The 17,787-nt window shown below is 43.2% G+C and overlaps 1 long non-coding RNA gene across 1 annotated transcript; it reads right to left on the reverse strand.

The window, feature by feature from the left end:
- Positions 1 to 3,738: 3,738 nt before the first annotated feature.
- LOC132659999 (uncharacterized) lies at positions 3,739 to 17,625 on the reverse strand. Its single transcript, XR_009601135.1, has 4 exons — positions 17,487 to 17,625; positions 9,467 to 9,617; positions 9,303 to 9,370; positions 3,739 to 8,739 (listed from the first exon to the last, which is right to left on the reverse strand). It is a non-coding gene; the product is annotated as an uncharacterized LOC132659999 (long non-coding RNA).
- Positions 17,626 to 17,787: the final 162 nt, after the last annotated feature.

Genomic DNA, 17,787 nt, shown 5'->3' on the forward strand with positions numbered 1-17,787 from the left:
TTCCACAACTAGACAGTGCTCTGGCTCCGCGACAGAGACCCAGCACAGCCAAAAAATAATACATTTTTTTAAAAACAGAGCAATGAATTATATCAATATTCTGGACTTCCCTAGTGGCTCAGATGGTAAAGACTCTGCCTACAAAGCGGGAGACCCAGGTTCGATCCCTGGGTCGGGAAGATCCTCTGGAGAAGGCAATGGCATCCCACTCCAGTACTCTTGCCTGGAAAATCCCACGGACGGAGGAGCCTGGGAAACTATAGTCCATGGGGTCACAAAGAGTCGGACATGACTGAGCAACTTCACTTTCACTTTTCACTTCTGGAAAACATAGTACCAGATATTTGTTTGACTCCTTTGTTTCTTCCTCCAAATAGTTACTAAAAAAAATACTTCCTTAGAAATTAATAGCAAAACCTCCGGCAATAGTCTTATCTGGTGAAATCCACTACAAGGAGGGAAGTTGCTGCCTTGACTGCCATGGGTTCTGGGTGTTTCACTCTGTCAAAGTCAATAGTCCTCTCACTGGTATACTTGCTGGCTCTCCATATGCCTATTTTTAACCAAATAATGCATTTTTCTTGATCATTCATTAAGCCACAGAGTGGAAGCAAAATGATATTATGATAGATTTTTCGAGTGTTCAATGTGTACTAGTTCTAATAGAAATAAGCTATTTTAAAAGTTAGCTGGTGTTTTTTTTTAAGTTAAAACATGTATTTTTATCTTCTCTGAGTAATTTTCTTGTTAATATCTTATGATAGGTGCTTGTCACATGAAGACTAAAACTGGCTCTTGGCAAAGTCCATATTCTATAGATAGACTATTATATTTGTAGCTGGTACTAGTGACTTCCAGGCCTCATGCCTCCTCTTGGAGTGATGATCTTTGATATCTTTTCTCCACCCTTTGAGAGGACTCATTTTTAGTTTTCATTGTTTGCAGCATTTCAATACCGCTCTGTTCTAATGCTCACAGTGGCCTATAAGCAGTGCCCAGGTGCCCAGGTACAGTATTGCCGGCATTCCTTGATATCATGTACTAATCTTCAGGGTGATGGAGATGTAAACACTGTCCTGTCTTGGCTTAAGACTAATCTTGGAGCTATAGCAAATGCATTTAAAGCTTTAGATCAGATTCTAAATACTGCTTGTTGCCACACTGCAAGAGTCAACTTTTGAAACTATTATTATCGTAATAGGTAGCTGTGACTTTTCTGAAAAACATCACATGGCCCACCAATCTTTTAAAAAGCCGTTATAATAATAGCAACTGACAAAGAACTAATCTCAAAAATATACAAGCAACTCCTGCAGCTCAATTCCAGAAAAATAAATGACCCAATCAAAAAATGGGCCAAAGAACTAAACAGACATTTCTCTAAAGAAGACATACAGATGGCTAACAAACACATGAAAAGATGCTCAGCATCACTCATTATCAGAGAAATGCAAATCAAAACCACAGTGAGGTACCATTTCACGCCAGTCAGAATGGCTGTGATCCAAAAGTCTACAAGCAATAAATGCTGGAGAGGGTATGGAGAAAAGGGAAGCCTCTTACACTGTTGGTGGGAATGCAAACTAGTACAGCTACTATGGAGAACAGTGTGGAGATTCCTTAAAAAACTGGAAATAGAACTGCCTTATGACCCAGCAGTCCCACTGCTGGGCATACATACCGAGGAAACCAGAATTGAGAGAGACACATGTACCCCAATGTTCATTGCAGCACTGTTTATAATAGCCAGGACATGGAAGCAACCTAGATGTCCATTGGCAGATGAATGGATAAGAAAGCTGTGGTACATATACACAATGGAGTATTACTTAGCCATTAAAAAAAATACATTTGAATGAGTTCTAATGAGGTGGATGAAACTGGAGCCTATAAGCCAGAAGGAAAATCACCAATACAATATACTAACACATATATATGAAATTTAGAAAGATGGTAATGATAACCCTGTATGCGAGACAGCAAAAGAGACACAAATGTATAGAACAGTCTTTTGGACTCTGTGGAAGAGGGAGAGGGTGGGATGATTTGGGGGAATGTCATGGAAACATATAATATCATATAAGAAATGAATCGCCAGTCCAGGTTCGATACAGGATACAGGATGCTTGGGGCTGGTGCACTGGGATGACCCGGAGGCATGGTATGGGGAGGGAGGAGGGAGGGGGGTTCAGGATGGGAAACACATGTACGCCTGTGGTGGATTCATGTTGATGTGTGGCAGAACCAATACAATATTGTAAAGTAATTAGCCTCCAATTTAAATAAATTTAAATTTAAAAAATAAATTAAAAGCTGTAACAGCATGACATTTAAGTATTAAAAATTGAGACAGTCCATGCATTAATTTTCTCATTAATGCTGGAAGGTTTTTTTTTTTTACCATTATTAATTCTTCTCAACTCTATTTGCATACTCTTCAGTCTTTTATGGTAGAATAATTTACTGTTTTCAGGTTTAGAGTTTGTTAGAACTGTTCCTAGGGGCTTGGAACTGCTAAATGTGCCCATTTCTTCCCAGTTCCACATACAGTGACCTTGGTAGCTTCAAACTGGCCGTGGCAGAAGTATTTAGAAATAGACAGACATCATGAAACATGGCTTTCTTTTCACTCAGTTTTATTTTTTTGAAAGCCAGTTAATAATATTTACCAGAAAGGTACTGATTTTAACCATCCTATGCTCAGTATATTATCTGTAGATTATAAATCATGAAGATAAATTTAAAGATCATCCAATCCAAGCACCCAAACAATAAGTGAAATGATTTTGTGCAAATCACATAGCTAGTAAAAGATCCAGAATTACAGTTCTGCTTTCCTGATTCTTAACACATCTCTCTGTCTACAACATACCAATGGAGAAGGTAAAAAACACCAATTTTGACCCATCACACACTTATTACAGGACAAATTTAGGTCAGGCCTATGTCATATTATGCATAGGATATGAAAATAAAGCACAAAAAATGTTGACTAAGCTCACTGTTAACTGTATAATGTAGAAGTGTCACTTAGTGTTAACTCCTAGCAGATGCCTCTCACTGCCCCTTCCATATTCACTCACAAAATAGTAAAGATTTCCAAGAAAAGAAACACAAGTACCTGCATTCCCCCAAACTGAGGGAAGAACCACTGTTCTTAGGAACTCCTGCTATATATTAAGTTACCTCTTCAACTCCGAGAGAGTATTACCCAGAAAACACTTCTACAGCGTTTCTATAAAGAGTCAAGTCCTTGACATACCAGGTCAAAGTTGGCCTTTAACCTTTGCCTTCTATATCTTTGCTAGGCACCAGGCTTGAAGAACTGGAGAAGTCCTTGTATCAGCCTCCCAGTCACATGTGGAAAGCCAAAGAGAGGGACTACAAGGAAAGAGGTTAGTTAGCTAGTTTCTAGGCCTATTAATCATAAAAGAGAAGAAATACACTTTAGTTAGGTCAGAGATCAGTTAAGTCATATAGTCAGTGCAGTCATAGGTCAGATAGTTTGCTATCTTAAAAAAATTAATTTTATGTCTGAGGTAAACAATCTTGATAATTTATTACTTGTCAGATATTGTGTCTTTTCTAAAATTATCTTTAAGATCATTAATAATCTCATGTACCATGCATTCATTTCCATAAATTTCACATCGGGTTATTAACAACCTGAAAGGCATGGAAGGAATATGATCACTGGATTGAGCCCAAATGACACAAAGAGTAATTTGCATACTAATGTACATCCAATAAGAGAATATTTTATTTCAATATATAATAAGGATTAAAAGCAATCTCTGTGCTCACACTCCATCATTAATTATGTATGGCAATACAAGATTACAGGATAAAACATCTAATGCAGTGGTCAGTACGAACATTTGTTTTTCTTCAGTCTCTAAGTCATGTCTGACTCTTTGTGACCCCATGGACTGCAGCACGCCAGGTTCCTCTGTCCTCCACTATCTGCTGGGATTTGGACAAATTCATGTCCATTGAGTCAGTGATGCTATCTAACCATCCCATCCTCTGTCGCCCCCTTCTCCTACCATCAATCTTTCCCAGCATCAGGGTGTGTTCTGATGAGTAGGCTCTTTGCATCAGATGGCCAAAGTTTTAGAGCTTCAGCTTGAGCCTCAGTCCTTCCAATGAATATTCAGGGTTGATTTCCTTTAGGAGTCACTGAGTTAATCTCCTTGCAGTCCAGGGGACTCAAGGGTCCTCCAGCACCACAATTCAAAAGCATCAATTCTGCTCTCAGCTTTCTTTATGGTCCAACTCTCACATCTGTAGATGACTACTGGAAAACCCGTAACTTTTGACTAGATGGACCTTTGCTGACAAAGCGATGTCTCTCGTTTTTAATATGCTGTCTAGGTTTGTCATAGCTTTTCTTCCAAGGAGCAAGCATCTTTTAATTTCATGGCTACAGTCACCATCCGCAGTGATTTTGGAGCCCAAGAAAATGCAATCTGTCACTGCTTCCACTTTTCCCCCTTCTATTTGCATGGAGCTGCCTGTGGCATAGATCATGAACCTCCTTATTGCAAAATCAGGCTTAAATTGAAGGAAGTAGGGAAAACCACTAGACCATTTAGGTATGACCAAAATCAAGTCCCGTATTATTATACAGTGGAGGTGACAATTAGATTTAAGGGATTAGATCTGGCAGACCGAGTATATGAGGAACTATGGATGGAGGTTTGTAACATTGTGCAGGAGGCAGTGACCAAAACTCAGTGTGATCGTATTAACTCCTTATTCTGAGCCTGATTCCTGTTTATAAAGGAGGTTCTTGTCCCAGAAGTGTTGTCACACCTGTTCTTCACGTGCTCTGCAGAGGCCTTCCTGAGATATGGCTTGGCGCGAAGGCCCCACCATGAGAAACTAGTAGAAATAGGAAGAATCAACTTCCAGTGATTTATCTATTTATCTCTGTGTAGAAAAAAAAAAAAAGATTGATTCAGAGCTAGGAGGTTAGTTTGAGTTCTGTACTTTCTCAAATTAATCTGGTGGAGGCTGATCAGTGTTAAAAAGTTTTTCACCCCTACTTTGGGGCTACTACAGCAATGACTGGATAGTCACCCTAAATTGTGGTTTATCTATATTTAGTTTGTAACAAGAATTTTTTTCATATCAGCATGCCCTAATGTTGATACCAGGTAGTCTTGATTTATACAACTATTTGGTGCCTAAAATGATGCCTGAGGTGAGTGTTTTCCTGGTACCAAGATAATTTTTAAAACTAGCCCTCCCACTTCTTACATTAAATTAACTAATATGGATCCTACAGGGATTAAGTCTAACAGCATCCCAGGTAACGGAAAAGACCTAATTCAGAAGAACTAGTTCAGAAATAAATATACCTATAGTATTTATTTATCGGGCTGCTGATTAACTAATACTTTATGAAATCTATTGAGCATGAAATGTGCCGATTAGGCATTTAAGTACATATTCCAAAATATGTTTACTTCTAAATCACATTTTTTAAAGTGCATATGTATAAGTGAATGAAATAAAGGAGATGATTTTAATAAATAATTTACATCTTAACCAACTCATTTCACTGTAAGTTCTGGAAATGTAATTTTAACATGAATCTTATGCAACAATATCACAACTATTTTAAAATTGCAGCGGTGACTTTTATAACTTAACATAAAGCAAGACGTTACATATGTATACAGAAACTATCCCATAAGATGACAATAGCTCAAGCTGAAGCTGACTTTATTAAGTGCCTTATAAATAATTAATTCTTTAGTTATTATTAACATCCTGAAATGAATTTAAAACTGCCCCTTTTGATTAAGTGAAGTAATATAAAAATTCATATTGAAGTTCATTACTATCAGCTAAATTAATTCAATTAAATAAAAAAACATAAATTAATGAGGAAATTATTGCAATTATTTAGCCCTTGGAATTACCTTGTCCTGCCTAGGACATTATTAACTGAGCCTTTTAAAAAGGTGCTAGGCATTTGCATTTATTGTAAAGACTGATTCAAATTTTATTAGAGCATTATTACTTACCAGCTAGAACAAAAAGATGATTTCTAGGATCTGAACAAAATGCTGTTAAATATCTGATACAAATTAGTTGTATAAAAATTACCAAAGGATCCCACTGGCAGCTCTAAAATCTGTCATTCCCAACACAGACACTACAGCTGACACGCCTTGGCCCCAGTCATGTTTTTGTTGCCCTGTGAGAGCACATCTGTGATTCAGCTATCAATATCTCAAGGGTAGGTGATATCTTAACTCCTCAATGACACCTTGCCCCTGACATGGCATGTATATTTTTGTTTACCTAGATCTTGGAAGGCTGGAATGAGGAAGAATTCTGGGCTGGGGTTTCAGATTGGCTGGCAACTGTTTAGTGCTTACGGTTAAGAGAGGGGTTGAACTTTCTCAAGGATCCTTCCTTTCGCAACGCTAAGTACCCTTAAGCCCCCCAGAATTCTGGTAAATCTCACTTCCTGCAGCACTATTTAGGAAGCTCAACCTCCGTCCCCTGTGGCTGTCTTCAGAGGAGGGCCTCCCAACCTCCCATCAGAATTCAACCTCCAGACACCTCAACAATAAGAAATATTAATATGTTTCAAGATCCCAACACTATCGCATAAAGAATTGTCAGAAGACCACCCTGAGAGAAAGTGCAGGTTTGGAAAGAGGAAAAGAAAAGAGAGTTTTCCTCTCCCTTAAGAAACCATAGATTAGAGGTAGCATACAGGGAGACCCAGGCTTCCCTGGTGGCTCAGAGGTTAAAGCGTCTGCCTCCAATGCGGGAGACCTGGGTTTGATCCCTGGGTTGGGAAGATCCCCTGGAGAAGGAAATGGCAACCCACTCCAGTACTCTTGCCTGGAGAATCCCATGGACGGAGGAGCCTGGTAGGCTATAGTCCATGGGGTCGCAGAGTCGGACACGACTGAGCGACTTCACCTTCACCTTCACAGGCTTCCCAGGTGGCGCTAGTGGTGAAAACCCCACCTGCCAATGCAAGAGACGTAAGAGACGCGGGTTCGACCCCTGAGTCAGGAAGATCCCCTGGAGGAGGGCATGGCAACCCACTCCACTATTCTTGCCGGGAGAATCCCATGGACAGAGGAGCTTGGTGGGCTACAGTCCGTGGGGTCTCAAAGAGTTGGACATGACTGAAGCAACAACACACACAGGGAGACCAAGAGTAAGAAAATCTGGAATCTTCTGCCTTCCCACCGTGGCTGTCAGCATGCCCCTGTGCAGTTCACTGAGGCTCTCTAAGGCTCAAGTTCCTCATATATGAAACAGGAATAAGAGCTCTGATCCAGCCTGTCTCCCAGGCTTATGCTGGAGCTCATGAAAAAGCATTTTATAAAAGGAAAAGTGTTACTCAAACATGTTCACAATTTTTATAAAAGTCCTAACTGTTCTATAAAACCATCAAGCCAAATTTTTATCTACCATGTTGTTTTTAAATAAGAAATTTGACACAATAATGATTACTCTTACAATCCATAAATATGGTCCTATTATACAATATACACAAGGGGAAGGCTCTATGAATGGTGATAAGATTGTACATTACACATTGGCTACTGTTTGGTGAAAAGCAACTATCTTTGCTAAGTCAATAAGTTTTATCCAAGATCTTTTCAGGTTTCTCTTTGTTTTCTACACTCCCCTTCCCCTAACCCAGTTTTAGCAACTTAAAATACCCTCTTTTAAGAATAATCTAAATTATTCTCTCTTGATAAAATCTGCCAGTTTCAGCTTTGCCAATAGTCATCTACACCTCGATGATAGAGATTAACTTCATTTCAAATCCACTCTTCCCTTCAGTTTTATCTCCTTCTTCCCTTGCAGCTCTCTCCTGAACTTCAAAGCAGCTTTGTGGTTTGCCTTGCAGAAAATCAATGGTTGCGAGATGAAAAGCAGCTCTTGTTTATCTCTACCCGCTGAAGGTCATTCTGCTCCATAGCATCCGTGTGAGATCCACAGCCATTTGTCCTTACAGAGGAAAGAAGTAAATTGAATACATACCTGACAGCTATTTTAAGGAGAGAGTGGTGCCCATTTTAAATGAGTAGGATCACAACAGAACAAGAATCTATTAGTATGAATAAGCAGCATGATGGAGTACTGGGGTTTGGAGTACAAATTTAGACTGTTACTGGATATGACCCTGACTTAAAAAAAAAAAAAGCTATGTCTAGACTTAGTTATGCAGAGAAGGCAATGGCACCCCACTCCAGTACTCTTGCCTGGAAAATCCCATGGATGGAGGAGCCTGGTGGGCTGCAGTCCATGGGGTCGCTAAGGGTCAGACACGACTGAGCAAATTCCCTTTCACTTTTCACTTTCATGCGCTGGAGAAGGAAATGGCAACCCACTCCAGTGTTCTTGCCTAGAGAATCCCAGGGACAGGGGAGCCTGATGGGCTGCCATCTATGAGGTCGCACAGAGTTGGACACGACTGCAGTGACTTAGCAGCAGCAGACTTACTTATGAGGCATAAAATCATAGTAGATATGGCTAGAGTTGTTGGCCTTGCTTACCCAGGTTGTGTATTAGTCCCTTTTCAAACAGTGATGACACTTTCTAACCCAACCCTGTCATATGTATTGCTTAGCTCTTGGTGTTCTTTTGGTTCCAAAGTTGTTTCTTTGAGGGCAAGTTGAGTAGCATTTTCATTCTGCTATTTCCCACAGGAACTAGAACATCATCAGCACAGAAGTGGGCTTCAGTGTGTGTCTATTGAACAAATGGAGAGAATCATTGTTTACAATAAAAAGCATCAATCAACGATGATTCATTAAGTACCAGGCATGTGCCTGCATCCTAGGATAGGCAGTGAGTGATATTAAAGAGGTAGACATGGTCCCTGTTAGAAGGGCTGACACATGCAAAGGAATTTGAAAAGAGACCACTGATATAACCTTGCGGCACAGGTTATACACTTGTTCTGCGTGCTCAGCAAAGCTGGGCCAGGCACTTCCTTGTGAGCCAGGGCTCTCCATAATGAGACCACTTCTCAAGATTGGGGGTTGGGGGGCTCTAGTACTTTGGACTTCAGCACTTTGCCACTTGCTGAATGTGTGACCTTGAACAAGTTCTGTCTCAGCCTCAGTTTCCTAATCTGTTAAACATTGTTGATCAGTGCCTGCATTGTAGGCTGGCATGAGGAATAAAGGGAAAAATGATTGCGAGGCACACAGTGCTTAGCACGTAGAGCACATAAAAATAGAAGTAGCTATTTTTATACCATTTATTGTTAACCTGCCAGAGGAAAGCTTTTTACCTCATCATTAGCTCACCTTTAGAAGCACAATTTCATGATGTCTCCATGCTTGAGGTCTTTTTCCACTCATTATGTGGGAATTAACTAGCCAAGACAGAAAAAAAATGTTAAGGCTTACAGTGGGCATGACCAGGCCCAGAGAAGAAGAAGGAAATAGGGTCCTCTCTTTCTGAAGCTCACCCTGAAATAAGGGCCAGCAGGAAGCTGTGCATGTTAAACAGCCATGCACTGGGCACCGTGGAATTCCGTGCAGTTCTTGCTGATCCTTGGGGAAACAGAACCTGCTTCTGGAGTTATTTGCCAGGCGTCTTGAGAGCCGTCGGGCAATTGCCTGCTCAAAAGAAAGACACAGCAGCGGCTAGCTGCTGCTGCTCCTGCACTGAACCCTTGTGGAACACCTGCCCTGCGACTGTGAGGAGCTGTGCAATCCTGCCTCCAGAGCTGGCTTCCCCCTAGCTCTGACTTCTCAATTTCAAGGGTCCTATTTTGAGTCAGTTGTATTGAGGGGCAAGCTGAAATTCCGTTTTAGCCTCTGCCTGTTGCCGACACTGTTCTTGCCTTTGTCCTCAACATGCATCTGTTTCCTAAAAGCACCGCAAGTTGATTCTGCTGCAGGTGGTGACGGCACGCCTTCCCGGGCACCTCAGCTCTTGCGCAGATTAGTACATAATTCTGACGCCACTGAGCACGTAAGTGTCATGATAAATCTTTCCTCTGCTGCTTAATTATTGATATCAGTAATAAATTATTATTACATTATTTCTAATATTAGTAGTAAATTGGGACTTTCAACTTATTACTGCCGCCAATGCAGTGGTAAAGAACCCTCCTCCTAATGCAGGAGACGTGGGTTCAATCCCTGGGTCAGGGAATATCCCCTGGAGGAGGAAATGGCAACCCACTCCAGTATTCTTGCCTGGGAGATCCCAAGGACAGAGGAGCCTGGTGGGCTACAGTCCATGGGGTGGCAAAGAGTCAGACACAACTGAGTGACTAAACAATAACAAAGTAATAAGTTAGTATTTTGACTATCTGAGGATGCATAGGCTCTGGAAAAAGGGAAGAAATTTTAACTCACGACATTGTTACTCTCTGTTTCTGCTCTAGAAGCAGTCTAATTGCTTAATCTAAAAAAATATGTACACAGGGATTCCTTGAAACAAATTTTCTATTGGGATGTTTAAGTTTAAAAACGACCTTAAATGTATCTCTTATTACAAACACGTACTAAACTGGAGCTAAAATTTAGCTGGTTAATTCTTTATTGTTGCTCTATATTATTTCCTTAAGAAAACTTACTGGCAGATCATATAGGAATTTCTTCCCTAAGTATACCTCGATCTGTTTAAACACATCTGTACTGGTTGGAGGAGTGACTGGACATTTCATGTGGACAGGATGCTCAGAACAGTAGGAGGTGCTTCAACAGAGCGTACATGAAGTCATTAGGTGGGAACCTGACTTTTCCTTTCCTGGCTGTGACCTCTGACAGTTAATGTTACTGAGCCTCAGTTTATGTCTCTGTCAAGCAGGTTTAATAATCATGTGTGTTTCACAGGGCTATGGTGAAGACAAGTGCAATCGCGTATGTAAAGCACTTATCAAAGTGCCTGGCACACAGGAAAGACTTAATTCAGGGCAGCTAATATTATTAATAATATAAGACACCATGTGCCCATGCTGGTGTGTGCTTTTCCTAAATTCTCGTGCTATTGAATGTAAGCAGTGGTGAAACGGGGCAAGCAAGATGCATTTCTTGGCTAATAGAAGCAGTGTCCTTTATTCACGGTGTCTATGGGCCCAGGAGGGGCTAGAAATACAAAGAGAAGGAGCAGCTACCAGCAGTGCCTACGGAGGTGTTAGAAGATGGCCACAGGAGGCAGCTCATTGTGGAGCAAGAAGGCAGAGAGAGGCCTGGGTTTGCTGAGGTGACAGGAGACGGTGTTGCTGAAACCTAGTGGGGGTAGACGAGAGGGGCGGTGCTGGCAGAAGAAAAGAATGCCCAGAGCTGGAAGAGGGGAGCAATGGAGGACGTGCGAGGGGCAAGCTGCCTGTGCTGTGGAAGGACACAGATGCAGGCCCTTCTGCACTGTTCTAAAGGGCATGGATCCAGTGAGGTCTCTTTAAGAACTATGTACATGATATAGTATTTCCCAAAGGGAATGCCGCAGAGTGTTACTTGTGCCAAATGCTGAGGGGAAACAAGAAGCTGTCTACCATATCCTCTCTTGGAGACTCACATATCTTATACTAAAGCTTAAGAGGACTCTACCAAAAAGATACTCATTTAACGATTAAGCTAGCATTTGCTAAACTGATCTCACCTAGCACATGCTAGCTTCCTCAAGCCCTGGTGGGCCACTGGACACTCTGCAGGAGGCCAGCTTGAAGCAGCTCCATGGCTTAAGCCCCAAACTGGCTCCAGGTGGCCACACTCAGGCCGTGTGGTTATTGACTCTCTGGATGTCAGTTTCTCATCTGCAGTATAGAGGAATTAAATGAGATGACCTTGGAGATCCCGGGGGTTCATGACATTGGGGAGATTCAGCTTTCACACACTTCCTTTCCCAGAGCTCTGTGCCTGTCCCATTGCTGCCAAACTGCAAAGTTGGGACAAACCAGAAGAGCAGACTTCACGCTAGATAAGCTGTCTCCAGGAGCCTCGCTTTTCCATCCTAACTTTCGCTTTGATCCATCGCAGGCCCAGCAGATGCCATAGTGATGAGCTCTGTAATTCCATGGGAAAGACGTGGGAAACCCAATCATAACAGCAATAATTCAACAGCCTAGCAAGTGCCAGATTTAATGTGTGCTTCTCCCATAGCATGACAGATGATAAATATGTGAGAGCACCAGAATGTTCATCTGACAAAAGAACTTCAACACATTTGCTGAAATCTCTAATTTGCAGCAAGTTGAGTTCCAGTTTGCAGGTAAGTTAGTTTGCATCTTCTCATAACACAGAAACAGTTGACATGGTTTAGACTCCCAGGAATGCCCTTTTGCACTAAGCCCATTTAATCCACAATGAAACAATAGCTCTGAGTGTATTCCTCAAAGACTGGACGTGTGAAGGCATCTATTTCATCCTCTTCCCCCCATTCCTCTCCCTGGCTTTACAGCTTCTCTTATTTCATCATTCAGACCTCCCACCATCACTAGCTTTATCAATTCACCAAGAGAAAAACCTGGCCATCCCCCAAATTACTGCTCTCTGTGGTGAGGGAGAAGGCCACACAAATGGTTATCTTCAACATTTAAGCGAGCCCCACCCACCCCACCCCCAGGATGGTGTTGTTCAACCATTCACGCATAATGTTAGTTATTGTCATGTCCAACTCTTTGTGACCCCATGGACTGCATCCTGCCAGGCTCCTCTGTCCATGGCACTCTCCAGGCAAAAATACTGGAATGGGTTTCCATGCCCTCCTCCACGGGCTCTTCCCAACCCAGGGATTGAACCCAGGTCTCCTACAATGCAGGCAAATTCTTTTTTGCCTGAGCCACCAGGGAAGCCCCATTCGCACGTAAATCACAAGTTTGAAATTCCTAAGTCAAATCCTCAATTGCCATAATCCAGGCAAGTAATGTTGCTTTAAAAGCAAAAATAGGAGGATCAGCATTTTCTCCTCTTCATTGATGGTATTGGAGCTTGAACCTAAATTGGACCCTCTCCAAAGATCCACATATGTCCAGGCATATCCGTCCTGTTGGTGGACAGGAGCCACCAGCAAGACAGTGGGTGGGACAGGAGCCCTGGGTCAGCCCAGTGCTGATCTAGAACTGGGGTTCTCACAGTGTGGTCTTCAGATCAGCAGCCTCAGCATCATCAGGGAATTCATTAGAAATGTAAATCTGGAGTCCCACTCCAAACTTGCAAAATCAGAAAGTCTGGGCTTAATACCCAGACGGGCTTCACAAAGCCTCCAGGTGATTCTAATAAATACTAACGTTTGAGAAGGCTGATCTGCCTGCCTGCTGCTGCTAAGTCACTTCAGTTGTGTCCGACTCTGTGCGACCCCATAGACGGCAGCCCACCAGGCTCCCCCGTCCCTGGGATTCTCCAGGCAAGAACACTGGAGTGGGTTGCCATTTCCTTCTCCAATGCATGAAAGTGAAAAGTGAAAGTGAAGTCGCTCAGTTGTGTCCAACCCTTCGCAACCCCGTGGACTGCAGCCTACCAGGCTCCTCCGTCCATGGGATTTTCCAGGCAAGAGTACTGGAGTGGGGTGCCATCGCCTTCTCCAGATCTGCCTGCCTAGCCTTCTGAATTCTTGTCTGCACTGCACGAAAAGGGAGGGCTGCAGGCAAAAGCTGAAGGATACATTCTCATAAGGTGATGCGTGACCTGGCAGCTTGATCATCACTACCTAGGAGGCAAAAGTGACAGAACGGGGTGGGGGAGGTGGCGCCACCCAGCGAGAACTTCAGGAAGTGCAGCAGCTCCTCAGCCTCCTGCTGATTTGGGCCACGAGGAACTGGAGACCCTCCGCGGAATCTGGACTGTAGAGAACACCAGAGCCGTGAGGAGGTAAGGAGAGGCTCAGCCACCCTCATGGGGCTTCTCGGTCACCAACCAGGGAACCCTGAACAGAAGACCATAAAAGGGTTGTTCCTGAGGTCACAGGACACCCCACTGGGGAGGATCTGAAACAGTGAGACTTCACTGGGGGCCATGAAGCTGGCAGGGGAGGGGGTGTAGGGGAGGAGTGGAAAGTGAAGGGAGAGGGGAGAAAGCCTGTGATGTTCAGGCTATTGCCACGAATCTAATCCTGTTAGAGTGAGGCCTGGGAAGGCTTGAGTTACAGGAAGAACAGAAATTCATCTTTAGCGTTAGGCTTTAGTACAGAGAAAATTTTGATGCCTTCACCTCTCTCTGATGACTCTGTGGTATAAACACCAAGCCAAGAAAACTCTTAGCTTGGTTTTAAAATCACAGAGGAGCCATCCCTTCCCCTACACCCTGCCCCAAACACATGCACACAGGGGTCTGCGTGGCACATTGTGGTGGGAAATTACCGAGGGCTTCCTGGATGACAGGGAAAGACTGCTTGCCCAAGCATCAGTCAGATCCATAGCTTTCTCTGATGATGACCCCATCAGCTTCAGCCCCTGGTAAAACAAATGAGCCCTTTCAAGTCTGCTGGAAGCTCCAGTCCCAAGCAGTGCCTCCTCGGATGCAGTGGTTTGGCAATTTGGGGTCTCCCTGGGCTCTCACGAAAAGGATATCACATTTCTGACCGCTTTCCCTGTGGTTGGACTTATTCCTCCTCCTCTGAACCAGCATCTCCCTTTTCTTTCCTACTTGTTTACCCTCTTGTAACTTTGAAGGCAATGAAGTCCAAGTCACGGAAATTGTTAATCGCACCCTTCAGTTTCGTTTAACAGAAGAATTGGTGCAGACTTTGGCTGGGGCTGCCAGGAAGTTCAGGGCCTGTTTATTTGGCCTGGGGTGCCTGAAACCCACGCTAAACATCTTCTCAACTTATGGAGCTGCCTCCTTCCTGAGATGTCAGCTTAACACTCATCTTGCTACTTTTTAAGCTACTGGGTATCTGGGGGCACTCTCTCTCCAGGAGGTATTTTTTTTAGAAAATTAACATTGGCCAGAAGGGTAGGGGGTGTGTTCACGTGTTATATTTATTCATCCCAGACTCCATCAGCTTAAAAGTGCAGTCTCCAGGCATTAGTCAGCACTGGTTCCTAGTGGGTATATCACTTCCCCTGGGGCATCAAGACATGAGACAAGGACTCTAAAATTCCTCTCAGTGGCCCCATGCCCTCTGCTTCTTGTCTCTGTGCCCCTGGCTCGTGTAATACAAACCCCATCTTGCTTGCTATCTTTCCTTCCCAACTTGCAACTGGATTTCCTCCAGCAAGTAGCAGGCGAGTCAAAGAATATAAATGTTTCCCAGTGCCAAGATCTGTGTGGAGCTCAGTCTCCAGGGAACTCAGCCTCAAGTACCTCTCCAGCTGCCCAGCTGCCAGAGAATCCAAAGCAACAAAATCTTCCTGCCACCTGCCTCTCCGTCAATTTTGATGAAGGGAGCCTGAACGCTGGAACCCTGACCACATAAAATGGAGCCAGGGGACAGGATAAGTGGTCCACCACATCTCAAGCTCCACCGTTTTGACACAGAGACCCAAGAGTTGTAGGAAGCAGTGGAGGCCACCCTGAGGGGTGCAGAAACACCATGTGTGATGGAGATTCACTGGAGCCCGCGTCCCAGCAGGGGCTGGCCGGGCATGTTGATCTCCAGGCTCCCCTGGGTCAGGATGGACTGCATAGTTCTGCAGTGGAAATAAGCCTCTAAACTGAGATCACATCTCCTGTGGAGGCAAAAGCAGAATCGGTAACAATGGCTTCTTTGGTGTCCTGGGAAGGGATGGCTGTTGGCACGGCTCACCCATCCCTTTGTCAGGCGCGTTGCTCCATCCTCCCTGTTTCTCTTCCTTCCTCCCCTCGTGCTGGGTGATAAACAGGCCAAGCAGTATCATCCATTTCACCTGGAATGAGCTCTCTTATCCTCCCGTATCGATGTCACCGACATTGGATGCCAGGTACTGCAGTAGATGGTAAACAACTTTCCCTTTTATCTTACGGAGGACCCAAGAAGAAAGGATCGCAAGAATAGCAGGTTCATTGTTGACAGAGGCAGGCTATCCGCTAGGATACTTTTCCTTCCTTAGAAATGGCCTCACAAATCTGGCAGAGCACAGTGGTAGAGGTGGGGGGTAGAGCAGGTAGGGAGGTACCTTAGAGTTTGAGAGACTTATTTAAATTGGCTGTGTTGCTCCTAAGTTGAAAAGTTTTCTGGCCTGATGTCAGTAGTGGAATGTTAACTATTGGGCTGGGTTCCCATTCCGTGTGTCTCTTCCTAATCAATCCTAATCATATTTTGCTCATTCATGATCTCATATAACCTAGTGGTGAGATACAACATCCTTCGTTTTCAGACTAATAGTGGAAATAGTTATCAAGTAATGGATATTTCCAGTTATGGCTTCTATTGCCCATTTTGTGAAACCAATTAGACCTTCCCCTGGGTCAGAAAGCTTTACCTCATAAATAAAGAAGTGAGCCTTGAGTCCAAAAAACATGATTCTTACTGTCTAAACTAGTTGACAGGGAAGCCTTGTAGGGTCATTGGAAGGACCTCACTCTAGAGTTAGCCAGACTGGGCTTCAATTCCCAACTCTACAACTCACTGACTCAGTGACATTGGGCAAGTCACTAGACCCTTTTGAAAGCCAGTTTTCCAATCCATAAGATAGAGGCAATAATGCTCATCTTGTGAGGATTTAGTAGACTAATTTAGGATAAATTCCAGACACTTGTTCACCAACCATTGCATTTCCTAGACCTTAATTCCATTCTATTCTTAGCTCCGTGAAGGCAAGGATATTTTGTTCAATCCTGTGTCCTCAACACATACTAGATATTCAGTAAAAAAATGTTTAAACAGATTATTTGGAGGACAAAATCTCTAGGATTTCTTTCTTCCTCATTCCATACGCCTTTTTCTTACCCCATGCTGTACTTCCCCACCAGTCTTCTGCTTCTGGACAAAACGGAAAAACAGGGGCCTAATCTACTCTTACATCTTGTAATAGGATGAATCATGTCCCTCCAAAGATATCAATTCCTAATCCCTAGGCTAGTAAATGTTACCTTCCTTGAAAAAAAAAAAAGAAAGAAATGTTGCCTTACTTTCAGATGTATAAATTGAGAATTTGAAGATGAGGAGATTATGTAGGTGGGCCCTACATGTCACCACTGTCTTTATGCAAGAGAAACGAAGGGAGTTAGCACAGGCACACAGAGGAAAGGTGGTGTGAGGATGGAGGCAGAGATGGAGCTGATGCCAGAACACTCTAGGGACACCAAAACAGCCCCCAGAAGCTAGAAGAGGAGTCTCCATTAGAACCTTCAGAAGGCATGACCTTTGACACCTTAGTTTCATATTTCTGGCCTCCAGAACGATGGCAGAATACATTGCTATAGTTTTCTGTTGTTTTCAGCCACCCAGTTTGTAGATTTTTACAGCAGTCCTAGGAAATGAATACACATCACAAACAACTGAAAAATTAGACAAAACACACACACACACACACACACACAAAAGGATTTTCAGATGTTGGTCAATGGACACTGCCAGACACTGACCACTGAGAGAAGGGTAACTCTACCCCAGCTTACCTCCCAGAGGGTTTCCAGACTGCACCACAGCAAGGAGACCGTGGCTCTCAGAATTTGGCAGTTTGGCTAGGCATGCATGTGGAAGGGCTGGGTTGCTTTCCCAACATTGGTCTGACAAGTTGTTTATTGTATAATCTCCTGAAGCAATTCTTTCCTTTTCTTTCTTTGCTTGGACAGTTTTTTTTTTTTTTTAAAGCCTTTAGTTAGCTTTTTCACAGATTGTGAATCTCATTTGTGTTAAATTTGGCAACTTTATAAAAGAGAAGAGAAAGGGTTTCTTCCTGTTGGTTATGGTCATGGA

The sequence above is a fragment of the Ovis aries genome, chromosome 6 (genome assembly GCF_016772045.2).
Source record: "Ovis aries strain OAR_USU_Benz2616 breed Rambouillet chromosome 6, ARS-UI_Ramb_v3.0, whole genome shotgun sequence".
Lineage (NCBI taxonomy): Eukaryota > Metazoa > Chordata > Mammalia > Artiodactyla > Bovidae > Ovis > Ovis aries.